The sequence below is a fragment of the Pseudonaja textilis genome, chromosome 6 (genome assembly GCF_049901715.1).
Source record: "Pseudonaja textilis isolate UNSWEBS1 chromosome 6, rPseTex1.2, whole genome shotgun sequence".
Classification (NCBI taxonomy): Eukaryota; Metazoa; Chordata; class Lepidosauria; order Squamata; family Elapidae; genus Pseudonaja; species Pseudonaja textilis.
Genome location: NC_141995.1, coordinates 59924463 through 59936107, shown reverse-complemented (window position 1 = coordinate 59936107; position 11645 = coordinate 59924463).

Sequence of the window (11645 nt, the reverse complement as noted above, 5' to 3'; positions counted from 1 at the left end):
CTTGTTCTTTCAGACCTGTAAGACCTTTGCAGCTCCCTTTCAATCAGCCACACTTCACACTTCTGTGTATTCAGTAAACCCAAAATCTTATAAAAGGCTAAAAAGCCCACTGAGCATAACCAGTCAATATATTTGGTTTTGGATGTGATTATTTTATAGTCTCAGCCAGATATACTTGAATAGGAATATATTCTGTAGGTCACAGTTGACGAAATACCTTAAATTAGGGTAATCTCTTAGACAGCATGTACATATCCATCTTGTTTTCTCATTAACAATGGGGAAACAACTTTAGGCTCCTCCCCTTCCCTTCTCATTTTGTGGATTTTAGTTTTGTTTTAAATTTGTCAGTTTTATGTCCTGTATTTTTGTTAGTCTTTTCTTTGTGTACAAACCAAGTCTGCTCCCGCTGAGGCAAGGTTGGTTTGGCGCCACTGATAATTGTGACATTTTCTTTATGTGAAGAGAAATGTTTTCCTCAGAGGCTTTCTGATATATAAGAAATGGGCAAACCTTATGACATTTGATAGGAATAATTGGAGAAAATAATCCAAAGAACAAAAAGCTTCCTTTGTGTCTGTTCCCTGAAAGTTTGATAACTTATGTTTTATTCAAATAATTGATACAGTCATAAAACTGGCTTAGAACAAAGCCCTATGGCAATCAATATAATTTATCTATTGGTTGACATCAAGGCTGTTTGGGAAAAGGCTATCAACGAATAGCAGATTCACTTAATGTTAGGCTACATTTGTATTTTATCTGTGTGTCAACCGGAATATAAGGTAAAACCTGTTGAAAACCATTCCTAGATCCACCAAGCCAGGAACTGTTATACATTGATATGATAACTAAGTTATTTAATAAAATATATGCCGACTTTTTATAATTGCACATGTTTTGGCTGCCTGATAATCTGTTTTAAAATCACATTAAACTGATACACTGGATGCTGCATTGGATCTTCCCACTCACCATGTTTCCTTGTGGTTTTTAAATTGGGAAAAATGTTTATGATCCTCCAGTTTTCTCTGAGAATTCTCAAAATTTTAAAAACAGTTCTGTGGAAACATTGCCCACCTCCCATATTCTGTGATAAATTTAATAGCTGGCCAATCTAATTTCTTGTGAGGAATAAAAGTGGATGTGTATAAGGATGTGCTTTTGTTCACTTTGTTGTAGCATATGGAATTGAGAAATGGGTATGTAAAGAGATACATAAACATTGAATGGAACAGGAATAGGAAACTGGCTATATAGGAAGGTGGAATGAAGATCAAATATAAGAAGAAATAGCCAATGGGTGGAAATATTTCAAAAGTCACTACTGACTACAATCAATTCTCAAAAGAGTGAGAAATTTTTAAAAATAAAGATAGTGCATGAACTGATATATGGATTTTAAAAAAGGATAGAAAAAAAAACCTGTGAGGTATTGTGAATGGTATTTGTGGAAACCAGATTTAGCTATATTTTCTTACCTTGTCTCATACCTTTAAGGTACCTTTTCTTACTCCTTTTCTATACTTTGCATAACACTGCTTACCCGGAACAGGAAGACATGTTGGATTTGCATATATGAATTTATTTCTAGAATGGCTGAAATATCCTCTAATAATATTTTCCCTATATTGTGTTCTGCTATTTGAACTATTTAAGTCAGACTAAACAGTTTCATCTGGAAGGACATAAAAAAATTCATAGTGTTAGAAAAATTACTCTTGTGAGAAATTAAATCAAAACAGCATGCTCAGACAAGTACAATATTGCAGATGTTAAATAAGGTTTTGTGATCAAATTCAAAGTTTTTATTTATAAACTACTCAAACTCTAAATAAATATCTCATATAAGTGCATTGCTAAGCCCTCTATTTATGCAGAAATTCTAATATAACTAGCCATAACTGTTATCATGCATAATATTTTCTTTTTCCACATTTGGAAATCCCATAATTCTTACATTTTTCATAAATAATGTTCATAAATAATTTGCAATAATACACAGTTGCTGTAATAGATGTTTATGCATGCCTGCAATATTAAGTCTTTATATTTTTATTTATTGAAGGTTATACTTAACAGGGAACCATATTTTTAGATTTAGTTAAACTGCTTGTCATAGTATTTCCATTTTGTAAAAAAAAAAAAGAGAGAGAGAATTTTCTGAAAGCCAAATATCATGGAATTGATTTGTAGCCCTAGTTCTGGAATTAATTTGTTTTTGGGGATGAAAACAGTACCCAGAAGACTCTACACATTTATCAAGTAGTCATAAAACTAAAAGGTTTAACAGCTTTGGTTTTTATTAGTCAACTCAGACTGCATAAAAAGTTCAATTTAATCATGTTTTTTTTTTAAAAAAATGTGTACAATATTATTAGAATGATGGTGCAATCAAATTATTCTCAATTCACTGGGTTTATTCTTTAGGCAGGATTGAATGCCTTCTTGGAATAAAACTATTAAAAAAACTTTTTTCCCCTCACAAAGCCCATCACAAAAAAATCTGAATGCAGTTAGCAGTCATGGCTCAAGGGGACCCGTTTCTGCTAGAATGAACAATGGTTAGGATTAAGAAACTGACTGTGAGGTAAATGCAACACATTGACAATATTGGGACTGATATTAGAAACCATGCTTCTTATTTATATTTATTCAGAATGATTAATTAACAGGTTAACAGAGAGGCAGTTTTTGTAAGCAACAACACCAGAATGTAAGGAATGCGTTCCTTACAGCAGTGGCCCCCAGCCTTTTTTGTGCCATGGCCTGGTACTGGCATCACAAAATGATCCGCGGCCCAGTACCGGCATCAGTACGCATGGCAAGGCAAGCCAAGCGACCGGCCAGCCAGCCGTCCCCCGCTTCTCCCTGCCTCCTTCAACTCCTCCTTTGTACCTTTGTCGATGGGCTTCGGGATGGCTTCGGGACAGTCACTCGGCTCGCCTTGCCTTGGGTGCTGAAAGAATCCTCGTGCCTTAGTTTTGTTCGAAGCTGCCCCCCCCCTCGATGAAACTAAGGTGTGAGGATTCCTTCAGGACCCAAACACCACTTTCCAACTGGAAAAGTTCACCGGAAGCATTTTCTCATCAAAACAAGATGGCGGCGCCCAGCAAACCGGCGGCCCTGTAGAAAATGTTCCACAGACCGGGACCGGTCCATAGCCTGGTGGTTGGGGACCCCTGCCTTACAGGATTGGGCCTGTAAAGTGGGAAAAAGCAAAAGGAGATTTTTTCTAACAATTGGTTCTCCCAACTCTTAGAAAGTTAACAACCAGTTCTAGTGAATATGTGCAAAACGGTCGAATCCCACCCCTAGTTGCAAGTAACTTTACCTCTTGCAGGAAAAGAGATGCTGGTTTGGGCTATCACAGTTTGACTATTTTGCACGAAACAGTGCTAAACTATAGAAAAGCTTATATTCAAATAGAGAGATGAATAGGTTCTCTGCCACCTCAGCTCTCAGCATCCAAATGGTTGGGACACTAATAGCAAGTTAAATAAGATTCAATATTCAAACCTATCTATTACACAATATTCCTTTGAAGCCCTAGCATATAATCATATAGTATATATAAAGTACCTAGCTAAGTATAAAGACTGGAAGCAATCTGGGAGATCGTGTTGTCCAACCTTTTACCTAATGTAGGACTTCATATCTGTAGTAGCAGGTCGCTAAAAAGTTACAGTGAAAGCAAATGTACCACTGTCCGAGGCTCTTTGTTCCCCGCTCGGCAGCTCTTAAGCATTACATTTTTATCCTGAATTTCCAAACAGAGTCAGTTTCCTTGTAATTTAACTTCATTGTTTCCTGACCTATCTTCTGGAACAATATTGAACGCTTTTTGACATTTGTACAGGTTTTTTTTTTCTTGTATACTATTACTACAAGAAGACAGTTTTGAGGTAGTATTGGATTATGATTGTCTGTCTTGCACTGCCTCGTCCTGTTGACCTAAGTTCAGTTTATGATCTAGCAGGGCACTAAGATATTTTTCTATATTAGTTTTTCCTTTCTACTAGCCAGTGGATGCCGTCCGCTGACTCACTTCACTTGCGAGCGTCGCCCCTGGCGTCCTTTTCATTCTCGGAAGCTTCAGGAACATCTTCTGCCAGCAAAGCCAGCAAGGCTTTCCTGAAGGCCTCTGCAGCCAATAACAGAACTCCAGATCGATCCGGAGCTCTGTTATTGGCTACAGAGGCCTTCAGGAAAGCCTTTCCAACTGCAGAAGAAATGGACCAAAGTTTGTAAGGCCTGGCCGCAATTATCCAAAGGTAAATAGTAGGGTAGTTCCACCCCCCATCCCACTCTACCTTAATTTTTACCCATGCACCCTGGAGTGGGAGGGATCTTAATTAGGGCTTATTTGGGGGATAGGCCTTATATTTGACATGTGTAAAAATCAAGCTAGGACTTACTTTCAGGGTAGGTCGTATTTACTGTCTCCAGTTTTGGTCACTACGTTATAAAAAAGATGTTGAGTCTCTAGAAAAAGTACAGAGAAGAGCAACCAGGATGATTGGGGAACTAGAGACTAAAACACATGAAGAATGTTTACAGGAACTGGGCTTGGCTAGTCTTGTGAAGAGAAGGACCAGGGGAGACAGGATAGCAGAGTTCCAATATTTGAGGGGCTGCCGCAGGGAGGAAGGGGTCAAGCTACTTTCTAAAGCACCTGTAGGGCAGACAAAGAACAATGGACTGAACAATGAGAGATTTAACCTGGAAATAAGGAGAAACTTTCTGACAGTGAGAACAATCAACCCATGGAACAGAAATTGCCCGTGGAAGTTGTGGGAACATCATCACTTGAGGCTTTCAAGAGATTGGACTGCCATTTGTCAGAAATGGTGTAGGGTCTCCCGCTTGGGCAGGAGGTTGGACTAGATGACCTACAAGATCCCTTCCAACTCTGATTAATTGTTATCTGTTCTGGGAAACATTGTACTACTATCATCATCATCTTCATCATCATCTTCATCATCATCATAAGCTTTAGTTTCTTTTTGCTATTGTGGTGACATTACATTTTATTTGTATTTTAACTTTTATTTAGTAAATATTATCTATTTACTGGTATGCCTCATTGTGATTACACCTTGCCATTTCTCATGCGTTAAACTCATTTATTTATTTCAATGTACAAACCTCACATATATGACTCTTGGCCTAATTAACGGCTACCTCCTGGTTCTCTCTAGTTTGTTACCTAAATATCTACATGTACCTGCATTTTATTATGCAAATTATATACTTTTTTTCCATGGCCAAGCTTTACTGCAGCTCAATAATAATGCCAATCCACAACCTTGACCTCACAATTTTTAAAATGATGTAAATTTATGGCAGGAATTGATGCATTTTTAGCTGTCTTTACCTTTCCCATTGAAAGTCATTTATCAGTGGGAAAAATACCTGTTGCCCAGCAAAAGGTGTAAAGCAGGGTTTGGAAGAACCAGAATGTTTTGTTCCTGGCATTTTGTGTGTGTAAGGGACAGGGATATTTCTCCCATTGGCTTATAAGTTTCCTTTTAATGTTTGAGGAATGGGGCACAAAAAATAGAGATACGGGAAAATAGAAAAGCAAAACCCTGCTTTGCCAAGATAAGAAAATGATTTAATGAAAATAGTGCAGGTTTTTTTAAATATTTGGAATACCCTCTGGGCCTTTTTTTCCTGTTGCTATCCCCAAATGAGTTTTGTATATTTTTGTTTTGTTTTTTTGAGACAGCTTATTTTTTCTCCTGATTGCATTCAAGTCAATTATTTAGTTTTGCCTCTGAGGAAATTTCCAATGAGAGAATAATAAATATTCCTCCATCCCCGAGTTTTGACAAGAGTTGGTTTAATAAACCAGTGAAAAGTAGTTTTCTATCTTGATTTCCTCATATTTTCCCTTTTATTTTTACTCAGAACATTCTCATTATTGGACCATAGCAGTTAAATCTCTCTGGCCAATTTATTGTCTATTTCTTGATCCATCATCCTCCCTCTTCCAAACATCCATTTAAATAGTATTATTGATTAGCAAAAAAAAAAAAAAGAGCCTGTAGCAACACCTATGAAGCAAAAAATGATACAAGCTGCTGTCAGAGAAGATTGAGGGTTTTATTTTTTAAAAAAAAAACCTTCAGTAGGAATAGAGACTCCTAGATCCTTTACAAGCTGTCATTCTCTTTTCTCTACTTTCTCTTTTTCTGTAAATAGAAATAGTTTCAGGCTTTCAATTTATCAACCCAAGCAATAAAGAAATATCCCCTTTTCACTCACCCAAAATTAAACTGTTGAAAACTTGGATTAACCAGGTCAATGATTGCAAACAGAACCAAAGGATAGGAGCAGGGGTGAGCTACAGTTATCATGGTTATATTGGCCCAAAACTTTATTGGAAAGCTTGGGAACAATATTCCAATAAAAAGGAAAAAAAAGAGACTGGCTAAGATCTTTCAAAGTCAAGAAAAAAAGACAGTAATAGCACTTCCACACTGGAATAATTAACTACCTCTAGGCTGCATACAGACTGAGGATGAGATAAAGATAACAACACAAGAACACGTCTTAAGATGACTCCTGAATCATCTTTGTGTCACCATTGTAGCAAACATAATTAATAGATAGCCTAGGACATCTTTAGCTAACAATGTGACAAGGGCTGGGTCCCGTTCCTCACTCTACATAATTCTATTAAACCCAAAGAAACAGTCTCTTAACAAGAGACTTGTCTGAGCAAAGAACAGAAAAATAATACTCATCCCAATAAAGCTGTATGAAAAAGTGGTGCAGATTCTCCATGAAATTGCCCAAGGCAAATCTTATAAGACAATAATTTAATAAGACCACAAAAGGACATTAGCGGACCTCGCCCGAGCACGAGACAAACGCTGAAGAAAAAGAAGAAGAAGAATTTAATAAGACCACAAATGTCCTGTCATCAGTTAAGGATACAAACCAAATGTCATCAATACTGTAGCCCTCATTAGCTGAATGGGTTGCTATTTCTAGCTTGGGTGCCACCTCAGAAAAGTGACTTTCTTAAATTATAAAATAGTTCCTTTTGCATAGAATCAAAATAACCCAGATTTTTTAATCCCTCCTGTATTATTTTTATAAATAATTCAAGCAGTGAACATACTTAATGTTCCTTCTTCCTCCTATTTTTCCTATAAGAACAGCCTGAGTTGAATTGGGATGAAAGAGAATGACCAGCCCAAAATCACCCAGCTAACTTTCAAACCTAAGGCAGGGCTAGAACTCGCAGTCTCCTGGTTTCTAGTCTGGTGCTTTAACTATTAGACCAAAATGGCTGTCTTTGTTGATTTATTTTATGTTAATGTGAGTAAGAAAAACATAAATACAATTATTGACCCCAAAATCCTAACAGCATAACAAGCCCTAGAAATTCCCATTCCATTACTCAAAATTTCTGCAAAGAATTCTGCCTTTCTATTAAAAGTTAATCAAACACCCATGTTCAGAGGGTACTTACGAGCCCACCGTTTAACCCTGACTATATATATTCTCTTCTATTATAAGTTATATCATTTAATCCTCATTTTTCCCTTGTGATGCTTGCCTGATAGGTTTTAATAAAGAGAATTTGGGTTTGGTTCATGAAATTTTCTTTTTTCAAATTGGAGTATAATGGATCTTTCAAAAGAGTGCACATTAGAAACAGTATATATGCGGGATTAGACATGAAGTACAAGGCTATTTATATTTATTTGGATTTAAGTCTCACTGTGCTAAATAGACCTTAATCCATAATAAATTCTTTCAGTGGAAAAGAAACACACACAAATCTTTTACTGAACACTCTGGCAAATACTAACATAATTCTCAAGGAATTTAGAAAGAATGAGTATATTGTGAGTTAGCACCTGTTGGACAATGAAATTAAGGAATGCTACCAATACAAGTAGTCATGAATCGTATTGGTGCTTTGAAACAGAATAGCAATTCATTATCCATAGTTTACAGCATTGCTTTTTGTTTCTTCCTACAAAAGATTCTTTGCAAAACCAATTATGTAAGTTTACAAGAAAAATATATGATGCTTTAGCTACAAATAATATTTGGTAACACATAATTCTTTTCAAGAATTCAGTGGTTAATTAGGTCCAAGTTTAGATACCTCAGCGAGGTGACAACAAAGTGTTAGAAGAAATAAATAGTCCCTTTTTAGTTCCTGGAAACAGCCTCCAACCTTCTGAAATGTTGCTCTGCCAAACGTCTTGAAGACATATTTAACCAATAACAAATTAGCTTTGACTCATTGAATGGGACAGGCAACAAACCATTTCTGGGCTGGCAGAGCACACTGTAGTAATTGATCTAAAATACTTTAAAGTCTAGTGGCTCTTTGCCATCATTCCACACAGAAACACTAAAAACAAAAACCACGTTCCTCTACCTATGTTTAGATGTCCAATTCATTTATCTGGCAATTTGGCAAACTCTGGAATTGTTGGCATAGAAGGGGACAAAAGGTCAACAACATCTTATTTTTTGTGCACATAAATTTCAGTTGGAAGTTGAGAAGATAGCCTTGTATTTTTTCTCTACAACTGCTATAATGGTTTTTGACCTTTAATTTTGTAGATGGATTGGAAACTAACGGTTTGCTTAAATAAAAAAGCAAGGAACAGAATAGTAAAAAAATCAGTCTGGGCTGCTTATTGAAACCAGGAAAAATTCCCCCAAAATCTCTGGTGTTCCATATAGCATAAGGAATGGGGCACTAGAACTGCAAAAAAAGAAAGAAAGAAAGAAAGAAAGAAAGAAAGAAAGAAAGAAAGAAAGAAAGAAAGAAAGAAAGAAAGAAAGAAAGAAAGAAAGAAGAAAGAAAGAAAGAAAATCTGTGCAGTCCATATGCTGCAGATTGTATGCACATTTTATCTTATCCACTCTCTTTATGGTTCTGATTTCTGATTTCTGGAAAAAGTGATTCCATATTTTCAACTTCATTCTTTAAATGTTTTATAATTTCTTTAAATAACTAATATACTTGATATAATCATACCCCACACATAATAATGTCATTGGAAGTTTCTGTCTGTTAAAATCCCCCCCCCCCATAAAAAAAATATTTTTTTTTATCAAACTGAATGAGAACCGTCAACCGAAGTGCAGAAACACACCTACCTAGCCACAAAGGCAGTGCACATTTTATTGTTCCACTAATGTGTGCCATACAGCTTTTTCTTGATAAAACTTTTAACTCTGTGTATCAAAGGGAAGAATTGTTTTTGCATTTTTATGTTTGACAAGTAATACCAAGTGAGAACAAAAGCAAATATGTGCCAGAGAATAAAAGTGCCTCTTGTGAAAAGTGCTTATGGGAAAAGGGGATTTTTTAAAGATCTAATGAATCTCCTTTGTGTGCTGAGCATGTAAGAAATAAAGCTCATCTTGTAGGATTGTAGAGTTGGTCCCTCATTCCCCAGTTAACACGGGCCAGAACTGACAGCTCACTTAACTTCTTATGGAGACTGAGTATTTCTGACTCCTATAACTAAAAGAAAGCCTTCTGGCAGTATATAGGAGACAGAGTCCACCAAGAGACCAATCCTTTCCTAGCTACCTGATCTCCCTCTGATGCAAACCTTCAAAGGTGACAAGATGAAAACAGATAAAAGAAAGTGGTCCCCCTGGAGCTTTCCATCCCATGAATAGAGACAGACCTTAAATTGAATCCCATCTTTGATTCAAATATACAGCCTCAATACCTGATTCAACCAAGCTCATGCATTATCACTCCTAGATGACATTTAAAACTGCAATTTTAGACATAATATATTAGGAAAAGGAAAGGAAGGGAAGGGAAGGGAAGGAATTATTTTTGCATGAACAATGTCTATTTAGTGGCATTTATATTTACTAACATAATGCTTTAATGTGGACAATCTTTCTCTTTACATTTATAGTAAGATTAAGAATTTCTTCAAAGGCTGGCAAAGATATTTTACTACACACAAGAGAGTTTTGTCATTAAAAATGACATAGATTCACAGTTTTATAGAAATCATTAGGAAGAAATTATTGCCAGTCAAAGGCACTTGATGGAAGATAGCATATTTAAGATCTTTCATGAAATTTAAAGATTCACATTCTTCACACACACATGCACACACACACACACACACACAGAGAGAGCCAAACCATACCTCACCATGGTGGTGGACGTTAACAGTATAATTGGCCAATTATACTGGCCAACACAGCTCCTGCAGAAAGACCTGGCAACTTACTCCAATTTTGCCCACCAAAAGCTTTGTGGATTAATTCAAAGATGAGGTAGATATAATACTGAGCAGTGTGATCCCTGACTGGAAATTACAAATAAAGCTAAAGGGAAAACCAAAGAGACACAGATGGGGTAAATCCTACTGGGCCCCAGCCATTCATACAGCTCCTAGTGAAAAGAGTTATCTCAGTCGTTCAAAGATCTTCAAATTAGGAACATGGAAGATTGATGGCTTAAATATTGGAAAGGTGAACGTTGTTAAGAATGAAATGAATAGACCGAACATTGATATATTAGGCATCAGTAAAGTTCTTTGGACTGGCTGTGATTTCTTCAACTCTGATGGGCATGTCATACTGTCCATCTACACTGGCAATTATACCATCACAAGCAAAGGAGTGGGTTTCATACAGCATTAAAAAAGTGGGAAGAACCATAGAAAGTTTTCAAACAGCCAGCAATAGGATAATAGCAATATGTATCAATGGAAAACTTGCAACATTACAGTTCTACAAGCTTAAGGTCCCACTGTGTACTCAGCAGTAGAGAACATCAAAGAATTCTATGCTGAAATTCAGGAAACTCTAAAACAGACACCAAAGAAAGACATTATGTACAGTATATTATTGAGATTTCAGTGAAAATGTGGAAGAAATTTAAGAAGCAGAGATCATAGGCAAGTGTTTGACCCAAGTGTCAGATCCACCATCTTCAGCTTGGCATCTTGCTGGCATCCTGCCATTAAAGGACTAGGATGGAGGGATGAGAGACAAATGGGAAATAAACTTGTATGCATCTAATGTGGGAATTAGGGAGGATATAACAGCTGAGGAAGATCTGATCTACATGGAACCAGTTTGTGCCAGGCCTTCAAGGTCATTTACCCTGAGCATGGAAAGTCAAACATCTCAGCATTCCCAAAACATATTGGCGACATCGCATTGTCTGGATTTGGACTGGTCATGTAGGGAAGGAGGGGGAATGAAGGATATACCTGTGTGTTGATGCACAGGAAATTTAGATTCCACCAGACTTTACTGCAACCAACATCTTTTAGTAAAAGTATCTTTCACTTCACTCAAGGGATTTTCTTTCCTAAAAGATCAGACTGGGGCAGGTCTGACACTTGGTGAATGAAATGTGGCAGGAGAACATCTGATTCAGTTATGCCACAAAAATAGCAAAGTATAATGAACACATGGTTTGAACAACCCAAGCAGCAACTATGCACTCAAACTTTACCGTATGAAGAACATTGAAACCAAACTGACTACAAATTATGCCAAAAGAAGTGCAAAAGTTCCATCCTCACCATGAAAACATTCCATGGTGTAGATTGTGGGTCAGACCATGAACTGTTAGCTGCCAACGTAAAGTTCAGCTGATGCCATGTCAAATGACC